Here is a 21,995-nt window from a genome sequence, read left to right as displayed (position 1 = left end):
AGCATCACCAGATACAGGGGCGTATATGTTCAAAAGAGAGATAGGTATGTTGTCCAATGTAAAGTTTACAAGAACCCATCTGCCTGATTGATCAGAATGACTTGTTACGTGTTTAACGGGACGAGATTTCCGAAACAAAACCAGGACCCCATTACGCTTACCATCACCTGGTGAAAAATGAATATCCCCCACCCAACCTCTTTTTAATTTAATGGATTCTTCAGCTGAAATATGTGATTCCTGAATACATGCTATATCTGCATTTAGTTTAGCAAGGTGAGTTAAAACTCTCTGCCTCTTAATTGGAGAATGTAAACCTCTAACATTCCATGAAATAATGTTTAAAGGCATAAAAGATGCTTAAAAAATACAAAAATCAATAGAGGCCAATCAAATGATAAAGGAGAAGTATAAAGCACAGTCATGTACATGAACAATATAAGAAAAAACAACATTGTCTGATTAGGACAGAACCAAGAGGGCCATGGAATAAGGAAAGAAAATTGCCAAAAAGGTTACAATATTGAGGAAGTAAAAGAAAAGAAAAAGAAGCATAATAGAAGGAAAAGAAAAAAGAGATAGAGAAGAGAAAAACATAAAGATGTAGCAAATTGAAATCTGAGAGAATATGTAAAGGTCATGGAAATATAGCAAGAACCAGTAGAAATATATCCAGAAGAAATAAAGGCATAATAATTTGACCAACCAACCATAGGGAGATAAAAATGTTTGAGGGTGAGAAAAAGGAAAGATTGGAAAAAAGAGAAGAGAGGAACATGAAAGTAACAAAAGAAGGATACAAGGAAGAAAAAGATGCGAGAAAAAAGGAGAAAAGACAAATAATACAAATAAAGAGTGAACGGTAAGTAACTTACAAAACATCTGGAACAAAGGAGGGATGGAGGGGTGGAGGCTACCTGGATAATGGTGCGTCCAAAGCTCAAAAGGGGAGACGAAGGGGGAGGGTGGACCCAACGGACTTCTAGAGCACAAGGGAGAAACAAAATGTGCAGGAAAAAGATCTGTATAAATGAACAAGAATGCAAAGTTAATCCAAGCAGATACTTAAGGGAATAGGTAATATAGAAGAAAGAAAACAATAGAACATGAACAGCGAACAGGAACAGTAGTTATAAAACATGTGAATGAAACATTATCACTACAATGACATTACTTCGAGCCTGATGCAGAAGTAGTATCCATGTTGTCAGCAGAATGAGAATAGAGGATACTCTTTAGCTTAATCGGATCGTCATAAGTGGTGGTCTTGTTATTGAGAGGGACTCTAAAAAGGCATGGACGAAAAGCCCATATTGCGCTCCCAAAGAACGCAACTGTGGTCTAAGCAACAGGAATTACTTGCGACGATCCGCAGTCGATTTGGCATAGTCCTGTGAAAAATATAAAGGTTTCCCTGACCAAGTGACACTATTCATAGCGCGAGCTGCAGAAAGGACTGTCAATAGGTCAGTGTATTCGAAAAAGTACATGATACCACCTCTTGGCTTTATCGTTGGTGATACAGAAGACATGCCACAAATAGAACCAAGGTGATGTGCTCTCTGTATGTTCAATGTAGTACCTTCTGGTAAATTAAGGAACTTCCACAAGAAGGATTTGAAGTAGGAAATTGGGTCAGACCCTTCCAGACCTTCCTCAAGGCCGCAGAGACCTAGGTTGTTTCTTCTACTTCTATTCTCCAAATTTTCGATCTGTTTATGTAGAACAGAGACTTGGGAGCATACAGGATAAACTTTAGAAATTGAAGACTCCATTGAAGCAACATTTTGTTCTAGAACAGTGACCCATTCATCAACAGTAGACCATTTATCTGAGAGCATTTGGAGAGTGGATTTAGTGTCTTTGATGAAAGGGCGCAAAGCCCGTATTTCTTCAATAAGTAAATCTATAGTAGCAGTAGAAGCCTGCGAAGAAGGAGAGGGAGGATCCTTTTTCAATCTCTTAATGGATCCTTTTTTAGTAGTAGAAGTTGATGGAGTGGAAGATGCCGACAATCCTTTTGAGGAAGAAATACCTGGCAAATCATCCATTGTCAAGCACTGATAGCGAGAGCTAGTATGAACGGAGAATTTGTGGACAAAGGTAGAGGGTTTGCGTAAGTCCTTGGAGAGTTTCCACATACAGAAAGTAGGCGCGTCAAAAATGGGGAGTAGTTGAGAGCAAAACAACTCAGTCAAAATGGTGCGTGTAGAATAGCAGAATATAAAATAAAACGAGGTACAATAATAAGAGCATCCAGAAGAAGTGGCAGAGAAACCAAAGACAAAAACATGTAATGCCTATTGAAAGTATCACGCAGAAATGCAAATAACATGAGAAGGTGAGCCTAAAAATACTAGGTAATTAGAGCAGGTCAATAAGTACAAAAACAAGTCTTTGCATAGTACTAATATAGGCAGCATGTAATAATGTAAGTAACCAGCAGTGAAACATGAGGAAAAACATAAGCTCAGAGCATATAGGCATTCAATATATCAAAAAATCATGCTTCTTGGAAGAACTAGCGAACCAAAACTGGTAAAGTAGCAACAAGGAAACCCATTATGAACAGTCAAAGCGCAGCAGAGCAAGCATCATCATGTGAGAGTCATTAGAAAGGCAAAGCAGCTGGAAAATAACAAATGCGCATAAAATGAACTCTGAAAGTCAGTTGAAAAGTTGAAAATGTCACCATAAGCTGTAGCGCTGCGTAAAAGTATGTAAAATTTACTGTGAGGCTATGAAGAAATCCAAGACGCTGAGCTAACAAAATGGCAGCAATCCGAAGAAGGAGCACAATCGGAGTAAGCAGGACAATAAGGTGATATCCCACGAAGCTTCCAACAAGGAATCACAGAATTAAGATATGAGAGGCATTGAGGAGAGCTGCGGCAAGAAGAGAGAATCGCTGTGAAGAATTGCGTGGGAAACCGCTAGGAGCAGCGCTCCGTCGACGGAATTCACAAAATGGCGGCCATAGGATTGGCGTCGCTTTACAACATTCCCTCACAGTTTTCGTTGTAAATGAAGGCCAGCAGGTTCCTCAAAATGGGTGTAAAGGCAGCAGGAAACCTTCCGACGACAAGTCCTTGTAATTCAGGTGCCGTTCATCGGAAAAGAAGTCGCGCTGGGCCGGCTCCCGTCCCCGTCTCACGGAGAGCTAAAGAAGCGCGGTCATCTCCTTCGGGCGTAAGCCACGCCCCCCCTCTAGACTGATTTATGGCTATGCTGTACTTGTGAGCACATTCCGTCATCCATTGCACTATTCAAAGTAATATTCCAATCACTGGCTAGGTTTGGCACCACCTCAGGCAAATCTGATCACATCTCATCTATATTGTGTGATGCCCATTGGCTACTCATCATGGCTAGCATTTAATTGAATTCAGTACAAAGCTATCCACCACAACAAACCTCCTTACCTAGCAGAATTGCCTCTATGGCTTGTTCATAATCTAAATCCTTACAAACTTTAAATGATATCTCTGAGCACAGAAATGTTTTACAGTTGTTGAAATAATTCTGTGCCTTGTACCGTATACTATACGCTGTGATTAAATATTTCTCTCACTGTTGTCTATTGTATGTAAAAAAGGGTTTATGTAAAGTTCCCTAACATCATATGATTCGGTGTATTATATAAAATGTGTGTGCAGAATACAATTATGTCTGCAGTATATGTTAGTACTTATAACCCTCTCTTTCACTCACTATTCCTACTTAGGCAATGCCTCTCTCTTTCTATCAATATACTTGTACCACCACCGATCTATATTCTAGTAAACCCTACTTTATCTTTATCTCTACCAAAACCTGTAACATAGTACCTCGGATCGTGTATCCTATAACCAGGATAGCTTCGGTGGGTGGGGTGAGGGAGTGTTTAGAGTGTTACACTGCCCTTTTATTATTTTTTTCTGTTAAATAGTTGGGTGCAGGTGCTTTCACTTAAGGTATGGTAAGGTGTCTGTCGGATTTCACCAGGAAGTTTGACATACACACAGACAAAAACACACACACACTCTCTCCTTGTCTGATTTGATAGTCTTCAAAAATGTTATTTTACAAAATAGTGTGTTTTCTCTCACTTAGTACCCCTAGCAATCCGTATTCCTATCCCTTTCCATTGACCCTTAAGCATCTCTTGTGCGCCCTGCTTGTTGTATAATGTATTTTAACATTGTATGCCAGCATGCTTTTTGAAAACTCTGAAGCTCACCCCCTCATTCAAGCTACGCCCCTGCCTGTAACCTCATCCCAGACTTTGTGTGAGGCATTGGCCAAACTCTGTTACCTTACATTCAGCTGTCTTCTGGAATCCTATGACTGGCTCGTGTTGGGGATTCAGTAGGTGGCAATTGGAGGTTGGCTTTGTTGAATTAGGTGCAATAAAGGTCTCTTTCAGGTTTTACTCCGTGTGCTGTTATTTCCATGCTACACTTTGCCCGAGCACCCCTTCCCCCTAAATATATGCTAAATGCTTTTACCCCTGCCTGAACCTTACTAGCTCTACCAATACGTTTACATTAATATCTTTACCACCTCACTAGTGTGCCTATCTCTGCCTGTACGCTAATACCTTTACCTCTTTGTAAACTAGTACCCCTAAATCTGCTTGTATGTCAGTACCTACATTTCCAATATTCTCTTCTGCTTTTTCTTCTAAATGAGATAGAGCTGAAAGGTATCACTAACAAGCTGATTCACAAAAAAGGTGGCTTACACGTACACAAGTTTTGCAGTTGCAGTAACAGCAACCAGTCAATGGACTTCACGATTAAAGATGACATACTTCTTTTTTTTAAATTGGATCATTTTCTGATATATATATATGATTATTTTTTCGTATTAAGATACGTCAATAATAATTGGTGTACTTTACTGCACTTTCAGCATACGTCAAACCTGAATCATTCTTGAGTAACATGGATGTCAAGAAATGTGTGTGAAATGCAATAAAAACTGTACTGTTCAAACTGAGTGTGTGTTTACCATAATTACATATGGCTTCGCTGACGACTTCACAGATAAAACTCTAGAAAAGCCTACTGATGTAACTTCATTTACAACCTAAAAGTTCATATAATACGCAGGACTGAGTAGACTCCACAATCCTATACCTCGAGCATTTACATTTATATCATACTATGTGAAATTGGAGTAAACAGTGAATGCATAAGAACTGAGGGCTAGATGTACGAAGCAAATTAATTTGAATTTGTAAATTACGATTCTTACTGAATGTCATGTACGAATGTGTTCAACTGAATACTATCTAATTCCCTCACAGACCTTCATATTTTTATCTTTTGACATAGTACATATACATTTCATTAAACATCATAGAAGTAACAGTGACAACTCAACTCTTCTCATTGTTTTTTTATTTTATCAAAATATTTCATATTTTTTCATCTAATTTTTTGCATTCTTAGACTTTTTCAAAAAACTTCATTTTTATAAATTATTTATCATATTTTCTTATAAAAAGACACAGTAATATTTTATTATGGATTCGTAAATTCACAAGTACATTTCTTTTATAGCAGTGAGTATTCACAATCCAAAAAATAAGAAACAAATTCTAAGAAAGAATGTCTACAAAACGCCCCTGGATAAGAATAAATACATACAATCATACTTCAATCACACCAATTCATACAATCTCACCCCAACTACACTCATACAATATCTGTACACAGTTGAGTAATTTCTGGCAAGAAGGTGCTCCTGCCAGCAACAATGCGAAACAAGAGACTCAGCACTAGGTCGACGCGCGTTTCGGTGGACAGTAGATGTAAAAGCCACCTTCCTCAGGACCTTTCCAGATAACTAGCAATCAATTCCCAGAGGACATTGTGTCAAAAGTACAGTACATGTGCAGCTTAGTACTATAAATCCAGACAGTATAGATCCACTAAGCGTGAGTATCATCGGTCTTCCAAGGATAGTTTGTCTAAATCCCAAAGACTTGTTTTTTTCTATATTTCTATATATGGATGTCGTCACGTCAAAATTTCAACAGGTCGGCTGATATTTACGTTTTAGGTCGCAGATATGAATCCTTTTCAATTCAAGTTATTTTTTGCTTTCTCCCTTTCAATCCAACACGTTTTATGTTGATACCTTCTCGTGCCTCTTTGTGCGCCACTGTATCGGACGCCCAATGCCACGGCAAAAATGAAGAACCGTACAACTGGCCATTACTGATTCGGTACGAGTCGAGTCGCATTCGCTGTTTAAGGAATCGCAATTAGAGATTTGCTAAATAGTGAATTGAGTCGTACATACTGAATTTTTACCTGGCAGTGAGTGATAACCTTACAAACAGGAAATATTGTAGCAGCAGGCTATAAGAACACTGGAGAGCATTGAGACTAGTGATTGCCATTTCAATGCAATTGTGATCAGCATCAATCTCAGACATCCACCCTTGGAAAGCAGTAAAATGTTCCGGCAGAATCCTGAGAAGGAGAAGGCCCTTAGAGGGGGTAACAGAAAGAGTTAGAGATAGTAACTGAAGAGTGTGTGTGTCCCATCAAGATGCCTTGTTTGGCAAAACATCCCTCTCTGTGCCAGAGTCCAGAAGAAAAAAATATGCCTCAACATCCAGGAGTGCATTAACTCTGTGGGGGGGGCCACACAAAGATCAATGGAAGAGATCTGTAAAAGGTGGTACGATCTCTGAGCCAGGACCAAAGAGAAGTTAGCAACCAGCAGAAATAAGGCCTGTGCAACAGGAGGAGGACCTCCAACTCAGCAACCGCCAACTCTTCTTGAGGAAAGGATTGAGTCCATCCTGGAGCCACAATCTGTGTCTGGCCTCAGCAATATTGATACTTCTGAGGCTCCTGCTACTTCAAAGGATAAGAATTATACCTACGCTTAAAGTGTTACAATAACATATTTGCCGCAATGTGTGAGGCAATATTGTAACCTTGTTAGGCTGTGAAACGTTTGTCTAAGATATAATGCATTAAAAACACAATTAAAAGTATTAGGCTTACCTTGGTAGTGTATTATGGGATATGCAGTATTTAATTATAAACATCTAAAGCACAAAGCAAACTTAGCGTACTTTAAATGAAACAAACAAAGGTATACATAACAACATTTACTTATGAATATTTTTCACATTGCATTTCTACACAGATACCCCCGCACAAAGAGATGAGTCTGAAGGAGAGGGTCAGGAAGATTCACAGAAGTGCATAGAAGAACTAATGAGTCCAATATTCCACATATATCACCCCAGAGGCAAAGTTGCAGTCCTGAACATAGCAGTCACACATTGTCTATTGATGAAGTTGATGATGCAGGGAGTCCAAATGTCACAGAAAAACCTGCAGTGAGGTGCAGCCAACTGCACATGAGTAATCGTGTCCGACATCACAGTGTTGTGAGGCAACCTAATCCTATATCAGGATCCACACAAGATTTGGACAATACCACACAGTTGTTTGGAGGTCTTGAAGCATCTATGTTGAAGGTACAGCACCTAGAACACAAACAAAAGAGAATAATGAACAAAACTATATATGGACTAGAATGAAACATCACAAGTGACTTCCAACATCTAGTGACAACCACTGAAGAATCCCACATGTCTCTGTAGGCAAAGGTGGACTGTATGACAGAGGCTATGACCAATTTATCTTGCCAGATGCAACAGGACACTGCAACACACAGACATACTCAAGATTATTTATTCTCACATATGGGTATGTTGAGTCGGTCAATAAATTGCCTTGCACAGGTTACTTTTATACTCTCATGTTGTACTGTAGGGCTTCAGGTCAAAATGCGTCACTATATTGGCAATGTAGCACTCAACTTGTGCAAGTAATCACTGCATTAGAAAGTTTACAGTCCACTCAAATTGCATGATTTGGAGCAGTTGCGCCTTTCGAAAGTTAGGAGCTATCCAGTATTCACATTGCCTCTGTGAATGGAGCAATGAGTGTGCCTTGCAGTAAACCACAAGGTGGTGTTTTTGGTACTGAAGGTTCCACTTCACCGGTGCAACAAAGTTCAGTTTATAGTAGTTGCAAACAGTAATAATTTTTACGTTCTCACTACATAACGCCAGGACTGGCGGTCGCTCCTTCCGAGTCCTCGCCGCCAAGCTATGGAATTCCTTGCCTGTCCACATTCGTGCTATTGATCAGCTCCTTGCTTTCAGGAAGGCTGTCAAAACCTTTCTCTTCCCCTTAGCTCCTTAGTTCTGCTGTTGTGTTGTGTCTTCCATCTCCTGTCCGGTTTTTATGTTCTGTATTAGCGCCAGGACGCCCCTTTGCTGGGGCATCTGTGCGCTCTATAAATCCGGATAACATAACATAACATAACATATTGTTTTGGCATGTTTTGCTATTTCAGTAACATGTGTACTGATGGTTTTTCTTTCATTTGAACATTCTGAACAGTGAAAAGGGTGCTACAACTCCCTCTACAACCTAAAAAATAAAGGTCATATTGTTTAACATAGCACTTCTTAAGTTTAGCTTTGTGCAAAATGTATCAAACATCATCATTTACGCAACTTAAAAGTAATGGGTTGTAATGGCTGTGTCTGGCGCTTCCTTCTGCTGCCAATGAGCCATCCTGTGGTGCCTGTTCTGGTGGGTTTTGGGGTACATCATCATCAGATTCTGAATCAGACATCATTTCTGGCAATCCTTTCTGTGTTGCTACATTATGAAGTATTGCATAAGTAGCAATGATCTTGCAACTTCTTTCTGGAGAATATTGTAGGACAACCCCACTTTTATGGACACAGAAAAATCTAAGTTTCATTAATCCAAATGTCCGACATACCAGGTTTGTTTGTGTGATGCATTGTAGCTTACCCACTCTGGTTGGAAGTATAAAGATATGGGGCTAGATGTAGGTAACTTCAATTTACCGACTCATAAATACCAATTTTACCTACTCGGTATTTATGAATCGGTAAATTAGAAGGAGTGAGATGTAGGTAAATTCTTTTTTTGAATTACCGAATCTGTAAAAATCGGCATTTACCGAATCGGTAAATACCGATTCGGTATTGCCCATTGATTCCTATGGGCCTTGAAGCCCATAGGAATCAATGGGCAATACCAAATCGGTATTTACCGATTCGGTAAATACCGATTTCTGCAAGGGTGCAGGGGGTGTCACTTTGACACCCTCTAGCACCCCAAATACAGGCACGTATAACATGTGGCACACATACATTCCCTAAGGGCATGTCTGTGTGTCACATTGCACAGGTGTGCATGCACAGATGTGCATGCACACCTGTATTCGGTATTATTGGGTGGTAAAATACCGACTCTTAAGAGCCTGTGGCACTCTGTGAAGTGCCACCTACATCTCATTTACAGAATCGGTAAATTTACCGATTCGGTATTTTACCGATTCTGTATATTTACAGAATCGGTAAATTTACCGATTCTGTAAATGACATGCCCCCTACATGCCAATTCCTAAATACCAGTCGGTAACGGCCGAAATCGGCCGATACCGACTGGTATTTGGGCTCCTACATCTGGCCAATGGTGTTAAAATCCATGGTCTCAAAAGCATATGCACTGTCACTTTAAAAACATTTGGGAAATGTGGTCACCATAGCTACAACTTAGACATTCAGGACATTTCTGTCATATACATAGGCCATATTTACCAAGTAGATAGCCATCTTCAAACTCTCCTCTGAGAAGACGTGAGTGTATGCTGCTCTGCCTGAACATGAATGAGTCATGTGTACTGCTAAGGTACTTTGCAAGGAGATATTATGATATTATGATATATTTTGCATCACACACCACTTGGATATTGAGTGAATGAGTATTTTTCCTGTTTCGGAATATGTCCTCTTTGTAAGATGGATCTTATATGGAAACATTGGTTCCATCAATACATCTATAACATGAGGAAATTGGGCAATGCAGTAAAAGTTCAATTTGTCTAACTGCAACTCCTGTGCTGTGCTAGGGAAAATTATATGTTTCTGAATTTTCTCTAGCATTGAATCCAGGAAAGCCTTTAAACACCTAGATAGGGGACTCTGTGATACACCACCTGCAGCAGCAATGACACCTTGGTAACTCTTAGAGAGTGAAAGATGGAGCGAGCATACTACCTGCACATGGGTGGGCATGGCACTGCTTCTGAGAGTGTTTCTGGCAAGCTGAGGCCTTATTTCTGCAATTAGATATAAAATAACTGCACTACAAAGCCTGTATTTTTGGAAAAGTGTAACCCTCTCTCTGAATATCCGTTCCTGTCTCCTCTGCCATCCTCCTCGCATTAATGTACAGCGCTGCCATTGTGGAACCGCCTGATCCATTTTGGGCCTTTGTATAGGTTTCATCTGGTTATCACCTGATCAGAGTTGGTCGTAATTTGCATGTGCAAAATGCACTTTTTGGGGGACATGCATCAAAGGTTTTTGCGATCGCAAACGGTGCCATTCACAAAATTCGGCCATTTGCGATCGCGAATTGGCCTTTGGAGATGCATGAAAGTGTTTCCTAATCGCAATTTAAGAATTTGCAATTATTTGCTAATTCCTAAATTGCAATTGCATTTAAGGAATCGCAATTTGTGATTCCTTAAATGCAATGCTAGAAGCACTTTCAAATAGCGATTTCGCTATTTGGGATCATAAATTACAGACAAATCACACTTGTCTGTAATTTGCTAAAACTTTGAAAAATGCACCAAAATGCATTTTTTTAAGTTTTAGGTTTCACACACACATGCCCTTGGGGCATGTGCGTGCGCAACATGGGTGCACATCACAATTTCAGGGGTGTAACAGGGTTTCATTCTGACATCAAGTGATCAAGCGGTAGGGAGGAGGAAAAAATGTCCATTTGTTTCCCCAGGTTGAGACTAAGGGTTATCAGGTGTAAAAACGGACACTTGTTACAATTCTAAACCTTTGGATAGAAAATTCTATAGCACCCTCAAAAACTCAATGTATTACGGTATTGCGGTGTATATCTTTTCTCCGACCCACATTGTAGTTATGGCATTTATCATTGGGTGCTATAGTTTGTAGTTAATGCCCGCCTCATCCAGAGGCTCCTCTGGTCTAGTTTGCAGTGTCCAGAGATATTGAGGGGTGCCCCCACAAGGTAAGGGTAAGTGAATAATCGTGAAAAAGTGGGTTAAAAAATATATAGAACTCAACCTCAAAAACTTTAATAAATGGTGTGAGTCTATACTAGTAAAACATAAATAGTACTTATGAGAGATCGAGTTACTTGATCTCTAAGTGTATTCAAGATATTGTCATTCTGACACCCTTGCACCCTTGAAATTGCATGAGCAATTTGCGATTAACTACTGGTACTCTCAAATTGCACATGCAATCTCCAATTCATTCCTATGGGCCTGTCCCATGGGAATGAATGGGACAGCATTCCTTAATTGCGACTCGCAATTTGCGAGTCGCAATTAAGGAATTTTTATAGCGATTCCTACATGCATTGGCTTTTGCGATTCCTTAATTGCAATTCCTTAATAATCGCAATTAAGGAACCGCAAAAGCCTACCTTGATGCATGTGCCAGTTTGTCACTTGTTGGTATTTGCGAATGATTGATACATACAATTTGTAAATCGATATTAGGTAATCGGTAATAGTGACTGGCAAACTCTAGTTGCTAAAATACAGAGTTGGTAACTTGATAATTTATTAAAATACCACGACTGGTTACCGGTTATCTAACACTTTGTACATCTCATCTAGCCCAAAGGGTTTGATGTACTACTCTCTGTCACAAATCAGGGATGTGCAGCTTGCAAACAACAATGCAATTGCAATACGATCTATGCACTAAAAGGTTGTATCAACAAAAATTACATTCAGAGAGAGTCACAAAATGACATGCCTAATAAATATTAATTTGGCAAGTCACAGTTTGAGAATCCCCAATGATTGACTGCAAATGCACTATGAAGGCCTGCAAGGGAGAGCAGGCCTCCATCCCTGAATTTGCATTTCCAATTTTTGAAATATTTTTTTAAATAGGCTCTATCGATTAAAGAGATACTGCTTTTTAATAAACAAAGGGTTACCGTCTGGCCGTCCGGCAAGACGGTAACCCTGGGGAGAGCAGGCGGTGGTACAATGGACCACAGTCTCCTCTCTCGCGAGGCTCCCGCCATGATTCTCAAAGGGTAAAATGGACCACAGGGGCAACTTCAACTTTGCAAATCAGTTACCACCGCCTTTGAAATGTTTTATATGCTCAATGGTTTGAGACTGCAGTTGTGTCACAAACAATTAATAGAGTCCTCTCTAAATCGCAAATAGGAAGGGCATGCCTTTTCCAAGCCCTTTCAATTTGCTATTCAGACAGGATTGAAAAAGTCCTTTTATGAGTTGGAAATACTCTTCTGCCTTATAAAAGTGAATTTGTAAATGGAAAAAAGGCGTTTTGCGGTCGCAAACAATGTGATTTTGCGGATTGCAGGTTTTGAAACCGCAAAATCCCTTTATCAAGCCCTAACTTATTCCATGAGTAAGTCAGGAAAAATCCTTCGCGAATCTACCATTATGTGTATGCTGTGCATGGAGGAGTGTGTAAACTGTGCATACATATAAGGCAGGACCTAATAGTCTCTTTGACACGTTGAGATTGAGCCTTACTCTGTTATTCATGCACAATGTACACATTCCTAAATAAAGGCTTTGTACAGGTGAATTATGATTCAAAATAGGGTCGAGAGGATGCCCACTTTAACAGGACCGTGTCACTACTCAATAATATGACTTTAGTCACATGGCCTCCAGTTCACAGAGCTGACAATTTGCCCAATGGCCACATAGGGGGAGCCTGTGCAATTTATGGGCAGGGATACTGACCCCCTCAGCCCTTCCTGGGGGCTCTGGGAGGCTGGGATACTCCAGTGGCAAGCCATGCGCTGACCATGGTTCACTAACAGCGTCACACTGACTCGTTTCCTGTTTGCAACATGGAATTGGCTGCATTTTCTGACATTCTAATTTTTATGATTATGCCAACTCTGTTGCACCGTGCACTCCAGGGCTGGCTGCGTGCTAAATAATTAGACACACTAACAAACAGATCTCGCCCCGTGGGCACAAGAGGCGCATATCCGAGCATTATCATCACTAATTGTGCAGCATCTTCATCTACCCCTGGGAGCACACCGAATCAGCACCGCTCTCATCATTCAAGCCTACTGAGATCAGGAATAGACGAGGCAGTAACGAGCCCTCAAGGGTCGGCGGCCTTGTGGGTGTGGTTGCAGGAGGAGTGGAAGGGAAGTGCACAAAGTGAACCTAGGAAGTGAGTCCTTAACTCTGTGCACCATGTGTAAAATACACACCTCTCCTTGCTCATAATCTACCCCAAGGTATAGCATCTCAATTTATTTGTCTGTCTGCCACTCTGCATAGCGAATCCTGTTTGGATGGACAAGTTATCTCTGTCCATACATATCTGAATAAACTTTTATTCTGTACTTATCTGTCTGTACATACATCTCTTTATGCTTTTGATCATACCCAACTATTAGGAGGGGAGTGACCCCTTAAATGTAAGTGGGCATGACTTCAAGTGAAACTGGTATCCTGTGTTTGTTGGTCCCTCGCGTTGTGCTAATCCAGCATGTGCTCAAAGGACTAGGCCTCTTCGTACTAATGCGAGGTCCAGAGCCTGTTCTGTGACCTGGAGGGATGAAACCAAGATTGCACCCATAGAGGACATTGAACTACTGCCATGCCTCTGGTGTATCACATATTGTTGTGGCGGAAGGTTACTGTGGGCCAGGTTTGGAGTTTGGTAGGTGGTAGTTTGTCAATCAGAGTGGCGGAGGGCAATTACGTCTGCCATCCTGATGGACTGCCAGCCATCAGATTTAGACATTATCACCCAGCAGTGATCTATGTACCTTCAGAGGAACCTTCCTCATAGCAGTTTCTTTGAAAGTCTGATGGCTTTACTCTGACACCTCTGCCCCAGAGGGTTGTTAGAATTAGTTTTCCAACAGCTGAACTAATGAGGCACTGCCACCTGAAAACTGACAGTTCACCCACCTCAACATTGAAGCTAGGATTTGGTGGACAGGGTACTCTAGGTACTGAGGGTACTGTGTTATGTTTGTAACACAGGGATCCTGTCTTTCAAACTTTAAATCCTGACCTGGGTTTTGTGAATCAGTAGTATGGTCAAACCCTTTTCTCACTGTGGTGAACCTACTTCCTCATTCCATATAAAGCTTCCCTGTTATGTGAAACCCAGAACCTGGCACTGACATGTTGTGTGTGTGTTGAGAAATTGCATATGGAAGTAGCGTGTAACACTTGTATGGTAGCAGGGCCCAGTCTTTTGTGAAAGTCTGAGTGTTAGGGCTAGTAGGAAGGGGGTGCTTTACAGAGTAGTCAAAGAACTACTGCGTAGCCAGGGTGATGTTTGCATAAAAGCCAATCTCCCAGAAGTGAGGGGACAGTTCCCAAAGTCTACACATTCTCCTGGAGGAGCTGAAGGTCCCTTTAGAGCTTAGAAGCCTGCCTGTGTCCTGAGAGAAGGAACGTGAGTGTCAGGCCCTGCAGACGAAGAGACTCTTTAGTAGTAGAAGCCCAGTGTGAGAAGCACTCAGAGAAAACTGCCTATAGGGACGGGACTGTCTCCTGAATGCTGTACATTTCTTTTCCCGTGCCATGAGCATTAAACTGCTAGTATCTGGTATCCTTCTTTTTAATTTGACTGCAGCCTCATGCTAATGTAGTGTGTGTGAGTGATGACGAGGCCTGTCCCTTGACATGAGTGATGTCATGGACCTGTCCTGGACTTGGAAGGGAGCAGAAAGTGCACCCTCATCTGTTTGAGAGTAGCCTACAGTCCTGTCATGGGCTTAGCATGCGGAGTGGTGGTGGCAGTAGTTATGACAAGACTTTTGATCTGTGTCACAGGAGTGGATGCCTATTGGCCCACTCATGTAAAGTTCTACAGATATGCGCTAACGCTGGTCCTAGAGCTAGGGACCCAGTGCATGTTTGCATGTGTCTGTGACTGGCATTTTCCATACATTATGTGTATGAATGGAAGCATGTGGGTTTTGCCTTGAAGGTTTGCGGCCCGTTCATGTACACAGATGCAAGTGAGGCTATTTTGCCAGACAGCGAAGGTGTATCTGTTAGAAATTGGGTCTCTAATTGGCAGAGGTATGCACCTTGTCCAAGTAGGGACCACAATCCTAGTCAGAGTAAATCAGTTACACATCATAAATGAACCTGTGCTCACCCTCTGGTAGCTTGGCACAGAGCAGGTAGGCTCAACTTAGGAAGCACTGTGTAAAGTATTTGTGCAAAACTTAAAACAGTAAAACAGTGAAAACACCACACAAAAAATAATCCGCACCAGGTTAGAAAACAGAGCTTAAGTTATTCAAAACAAGACCAAAATGATAAAAATTCAAGAAGTAGAACCGTTGTTGTGAATTTTTAAAGAATATCTTGAAATATATTGTTTAGAAACATAAAGTGCAAACTGGGGCTACATGGTCCCGCTGTACTGGGTCAAGTCTGAAAAGCCAGGCTGACCACGATGAAGTGCAGGTTGGATACAGGAGCCACGCAGGGCCCTCTGAAAATAGTACCTTCACAGAGGAAGCGTTGATGCCGAGGACCAAGCTGCAAAGAGCATTCGGAGGCAATGCGTCGATCCGTAGTATTGTATGCATTGCGTAGGTTCTGAGTCATGCAGTGGGGAGATGTGTAGTCTTCACGCTCTTGGTGATGAAGGCAATGCGTTGTCATCGAACCATGCTGTCTGCGCTGTGGTATCTTCGAAACAGCGATGTGTCGGCGTCGAAGAGAATGTGTCTATTCCAACCAGCACAAAGTCGGCACTGCATGGATTTTGGTTGAATACAGCCAGGAAACCCACCTCCAAGGGCCCAGGACTGGATTGTCACCACTTGGAAGGGCATGACTCACAGTTGGCAGAAACAAGAGTCTGTAGCACGGTTAAATGAAGTCTCTGATGTGCTGAGACTACAGAACAGGAGGCAAGCCAGCAATCCCTTGGAGTCACTTGGTTCTGGTCCAGTCCTTCTCACTATCAGGCAAGGAGGGCAGCAGGCAGTAGGGCAAGCACAGCATAGCAGGAATCCAGCAAGTATTAGAGAAAGAGCACATGCACTTTAGCACTGGCAACAATGGTAAAACTAAAGCCAGCAAAAATGAAGTCAGCAAAACAGGCAGTCAGAAGGCAAAAAAGTCTGGGGAACCCATGCCAAGAATGCCAGGTTTAACAGTATTGCTGTCATTTCTAAAGCTGTAGTTAAGGAGAGATAGACATTGAATTGGGGAAAGAGGAGACAGGTTCCCTTTATACATTTGATTAGGTCTGTTTGCTTCAAGGAGCTGTTGCTTAATCTTCCTGCGCAATGCCATTTTATAGATGGGGAGGAGAAGAGTTAGGTTATGCTATACTATGCAATGTTATGTTTTGTGATGTTATAGAGGATTTATACCATGCATGGCTGCCCCAGCTAGGGATTCCCAGCGCACCTGAAGCTACAAAATGAAGACCATCTTAAGCCAAGAACAACCAGGTCTTTAACTGCTTCCTAAAACTGAGGTGATTTACTAGCTTCCTTAGATGAATAGGCAGCGTATTCCATAACATCATGGGCATAACACTGGCAGGTGAGGGAGAAAAGGCTAGTCATGCCCTGTTTATTCCCAAATCGATGGCCACACATAATGATTTAAACTGGATCCGCTTTTCGACCGGGAGAGAATGTAGAGTATGACGTTTCTGAGAGACGGAACAGAATCTCAGCACCTGACATAACAGTCTTGCTGCCATGTTCTGTATATTCTGCAATCTATTTTTCACGTACCCAGTAGTACCCAGATGCAAGATATTACATTATTCTAGGTGCAAGATGATTAAAGCCTGAATGATCATCTGCCACACTTGTGGGCAAAAAAAGCCTATGATTTTTTTGAGGCTTCTTAATGAAATGAAATGAAAAGGAGATTTATAGAGCGCAAACATTCATTCAAGGGTGTCAAGGCGCTAGCTCATCAAACAGACTTAACTGGATGGTACAAGGCCACGTCAGAGGTTAACTGTTAGCTAAAGAGACTGTAGCAAGCTTTCAATCAATTCTAGGGTATAAACATTCTAGGCATCATAAAAACATGTAACCACAAAGAGTGCCACTAGTAACAGTAGACTAAACCATGTTCTTGTTTGTTATTATGAACATATTTGTTATTTAGTTATTTAATCTCTTTCCGGTATATTTGTTTTATCTTAATCAATTATATAAATATACATTTGTACAAAAATAGATAAACATATATAATATATACATAAGGTAAAAGAAAATCAATCCAAATGTTACAATCAATACTTATATCTTTCATATAAAATTTGACAGGTTTGATGAAGGCTAGCAGGAGATGACGTCAGAGGTTAAACAGCCATGTCTTCAAGGCCTTCCTGTAGGCCAACAGGTGTGTTTCTTGTTTTAACCTTAAAGGAAGGGAATTCCAAAGTCTGTTCGTGCCGACCAAAAAACTTCTTCCACCCCAGGAGCATTTTTTAAGCCTCGGAATTATCAGGTTATGGCAGTGGGATGAACGAAGATTGCGGGCAGGTATAGAAGGCTGTAGATTATGTTTAAAGAAACCCGGCCCCTATCATGCGTGGCCTTGAAAGTGATACAAAGAGCCTTAAACTCAATCCGCCTCCTCACTGGCAGCCAGTGTAGTTCCTTAAGCACTGGTGAGACAGATTTGTGTCTTGGAATGTTCAGCAAAAGACGTGCCGCAGCGTTTTGCCCAATCAGTAATTTGGACAGGCACTTCTTCTGAAGGTTGATGAATAGGCCATTACAATAGTCGGCTCTAGATAACACCAGAGCTGCAACCACTAGTTTCCATAACTCAACCGGAATTAATGGAAGAATTATTCTCTGTACTTTCAGTGTAAAAAAGCAGAGGGATGTGACCTGATTGACATGGCTTTCAAAAGAGAGCATAGAGTCAAACGTGACTCCCAGGGTTTTTCACCTTTTTCGTAGGTGTTGTTAGTGGGCCCAATTCTAACGGCCACAAGGAGGGGCACCAGAAATTAGCATGGTCGCCAAAAAGGAGGACTTTAGTCTTACTGGAATTCAGTTTCAAACAATTGGCGGCCATCCAATCGCCGACCTGATGAAGACAGGTGTGAAACTGTGCAGCAGTGTCATCAGGGGAGCCTGTCACTGAGACTACAATCTGGGTGTCATCGGCATAAGAAATAGCCGAGAAATCCAGAGACCTGATTAGCCTTGCCTGTGGTGCAACATAGATGTTAAAAAGGGTTGGGCTTAATAAGGAGCCCTGTGGCACTCCACACGGCAATGTAAATCTCGGTGACTTAAACTCTCCAAGAGCCAGAAATTGTTCCTGATCAGATAAAAAAGAGCGATCCCCTTCAGTACTTCCAATAGTTTTTGGTGGTTCACCGTATCAATTGCAGCAGAGAGGTCAAGCAGCACAAGTGCATCAACGGTCTTCTGCATTAACGGTCTTTCTGATCAATTCAGCCGCTGAAATCAGTGCCAATTCGGTACTATGATGCTTTCTAAAACCAAACTGGGTTGCATCTAGGAACACTTGCTTCTCAATATATTCAGAGAGCACCATTTAGGGCTTTCTCTACCATTTTAGCAGGCAGAGTAAGTCTGGAGATTGGATGATAGTTGTTAGGAACTTCCAAATGTGGCTTCTTCAGCAGGGGAAGAACAGACTCCAGTTTTCAACTTGTGGGGAATATGCCCGACGAGAACAGTTGATTAAAAATCTGAGACAGCTGTAGGGCGAATAAATCTGGCAAAAGATGGAAGATTTTAGATGGACAAGGGTCCATTGGGGAGCAGGATTTGGTGGACTGCAGAAGGTTAATGACCTCCTCTTTAGTCAATGAAGGAAAGGACAACAGTTCCGGGGGGTCACTGAAGTCTGGGGGGGCTGAGGGGATTTCACTGGATGCACTAAGTGCAGCTGACTTCCCGGGGGATGATGACGTTTCTTGAGCAGGAAGGCTAGGAAAACCACTGTATACTGCCTTAACCTTATCTTGGAAAAATGTAGCCAATGCGTTACAGAATGTCTGGTTTTTAGGTGATTCCGTTACTTCTGAACATTTTGCCAACTTTTTTAATGTCGAAAAAGGTTCCTTTGAGGAATGTTTTGCAGTTAAAATGGTTGTGGTAAAGTAGTGAGTTTTTTCCTCATGCACCAATTTTTTATACTCAAGCAGAGCTTGTTTGTAGACAATTCTGTCCTTCGAGTCGTAAGTGGGACTCCATTTTCTCTCTAAACTGTGGCATTTTTGTTTTTGTGATCTGAGGTGCTCTGAATACCAGGGTTCAGAGGGTCTTAACCTATGACTGATTATAGATTTAGCTGGTAAGACCTGATCTATTGACCTCCTAAGCCATTCCTCAAAGGCCGCAGCTGCCATATTTAGATCCTCTGTAAAATTTGAAGTGGTCAGAGATAGGTACTCTTCAAACATGTCTGCCGCCAGCTTATTCCTAGGCCGTACATTTTTTCGTTGCTTATTTTGTGATTTATCTACTTGTAATTTTTGGAACAGAAGTGAAAACATGACTGCATTATGGTCTGACCACACAAGCGGTAGCGATGGAAAACATTGTAAGGACTTATTACTAGTGAACACCCCATCAAGCAAGTGGCCCCCAGAGTGCGTACTGCCAATCACCTTCTAAACAAAGCCAAGGCTGTTTGCAATATCAATAAATTGTACTGCATCTCTGTCTAGTAGGTCCTCAAGGTGCAAGTTAAAATCGCCCAAAAGTGTGAAATCAGATGATTGGGATATTACATCCAGGGAGATGCCTATATCCTTGAGGAACTCAGCCCGGGGGCCAGGGGGTCGATAGCAGAGCATCCCATTGAAGGTGTAGTGGTTATCTATTAAGATTTGAAACTGTAAAAATCCCATGGTTAGCCCATTGTTTTGCGAGGTGAAAGTTCCTTTCCATACACTACGGAATATTACGGCCAGCCCAGCCCCCCTCTTTTGCCTACCCGGTCTTGTCTGAACATTGTGTACCCAGAGGGGACCGCCATGGCTAAACCGGGTCTGAGGAGGCCTCCCCTCAAGTTTCGGTGACTAAAGCAATGTCGATCGAGTGTGCCTCTACAAACAACGCAAATTCAGAGGCATGCTTACAAAAGGAGCGCGCATTGATAAGGGTGTCTGTCACTTTCATTGTCTCATCCACTTTGCATGGGGCTAAATTGGAGCTGACTGTTGTTTGTGATAGCATTGAGGACTGAAATGAGACACAGCACTCCTGATATGTAAAACCTGTTACCAGAGCACACAAGCTAAAACTGGCTTTTTGACCACAACTCCCACTTTTATTTAGAGCTCGGAGTTGTTCCTCGGTGTATATGCATTGCAGCCGTGCTTTTATCCCCCTTCCGGCTCTGCAACTAGAGCGGTAACCTGCCCCTGTGTGCTTCTGAGCAGGCGGAAATACTAGAGGACCGGCGGAAGTGCAGCAGTAAATGCCGTCCCCGATTCCAGCCCAGTGAGGTGCAAGTTCAGTGGAATGGGTAGGATGTTATTCTAATAAGCTAAAGAAGACCAAAGTCAGGGCTTCGACTTGTGACTTCAAAAATAGAGTGTCATCCAGCCACACACACAAGATTTTAATGCTTGCTTTGGGCCTAGAAGACAACTCCAGTAAGTTGGGCCAACAGCTGTCACCCCATTCTTGTAAATGATTTCACAAAAGGAGAATTTCTGTTTTATTAGCATTCAACTTCAAGCAGTTTGAATGTATCAATTATCGCATGGCAGATTTACAGTTCTTAAAATTGGCCACACCCTTAATTGCCCAGTAGAACAGTAATAGAATAAGCTAGGTGGGACTGCAGACTCTGTTGTGAATGTACTTTAGGAGCGACCAGAATGTTTCCAGTCTTCTAGCCCAATGTTCAGAGTGACTGTTGATAGCCAGGTGCAGGAAGATCACACCTCATTGTGCCTAAGTTGTAGGTGCTCCAAACTGGAGACAACCCTGCTGTGAGGGGAATCATTCTATACAAAGACTGAATCTGGAAGAAAACCTGGGAAGGATGCATGAAAGAAGAAACAACCTAAATCAGTTTTGAGAGTGCATTACAGAGACTCCACACCCCCTGTCTGCTTTATCTGTATAAAGGTGTATACATGTGGGAGCTGCTTACCTACTTGTTCTAGTTCCAGGTATTTTCTGATCAAATGTCTGCAGAATATCCAGAGGACTACGGTGCAACCAGAGCTAGTGTCTGCCTGATAGCCAGATTCTCAGAGGTGAGGGGACAATCACCTGGAATCTGACCTGAAAGGAAGAGTTGTCTCCCTGTCTTAAAATACAGAGTGGCTAACTGTCCTGAGAAAAAGGAAGGAGAGTGGCAAACCCGCATGAGATGCTGAATACCAGGGAAAGCAAATACTGTGGGACTGAAAGTCCAAGCACCCAGAAAGACTCAAGAGAAAGCTACCAACATGTTCTGAATTGGAATGTCACAGTTCTTGAGTGAAACGGCTGCACCATACCACTGCTGACAATGGCCCAGAGTCCTGCGTATCTATGACAGTGAAAGCAGACTGCACTGTGTCCCTGTCCTGAAATGTGCCTGTAGTGGGCTATGCCACTGTGACTTTGAAGCACTGCCAAAGTGTGCTAGAAAGCAGACTGCAATGCTGCTGACCCGTAGTACTGCTGAAGTGTATCAGAAGTGAACTGCATAGCTATAACCGTTTTAAAAAAACGTTTTTATTGGATTTTCAAAAGAAAAAGACAAAAAACAACAGAAACAATTGCAATATATGCCAACCAAAAGCCAGTAGGTACTACAGTCGTAATTTGTGAGATACAAATTAAACAATAAAGTCTATTTCAATACATGTACATGTTAATACAGCTGGTGGATATCGCGCAGAGATCAGACGTTAG

This window comes from Lissotriton helveticus, chromosome 5_1 (genome assembly GCF_964261635.1).
Source record: "Lissotriton helveticus chromosome 5_1, aLisHel1.1, whole genome shotgun sequence".
Taxonomy (NCBI): domain Eukaryota; kingdom Metazoa; phylum Chordata; class Amphibia; order Caudata; family Salamandridae; genus Lissotriton; species Lissotriton helveticus.
This window is presented reverse-complemented; position numbering follows the sequence as displayed.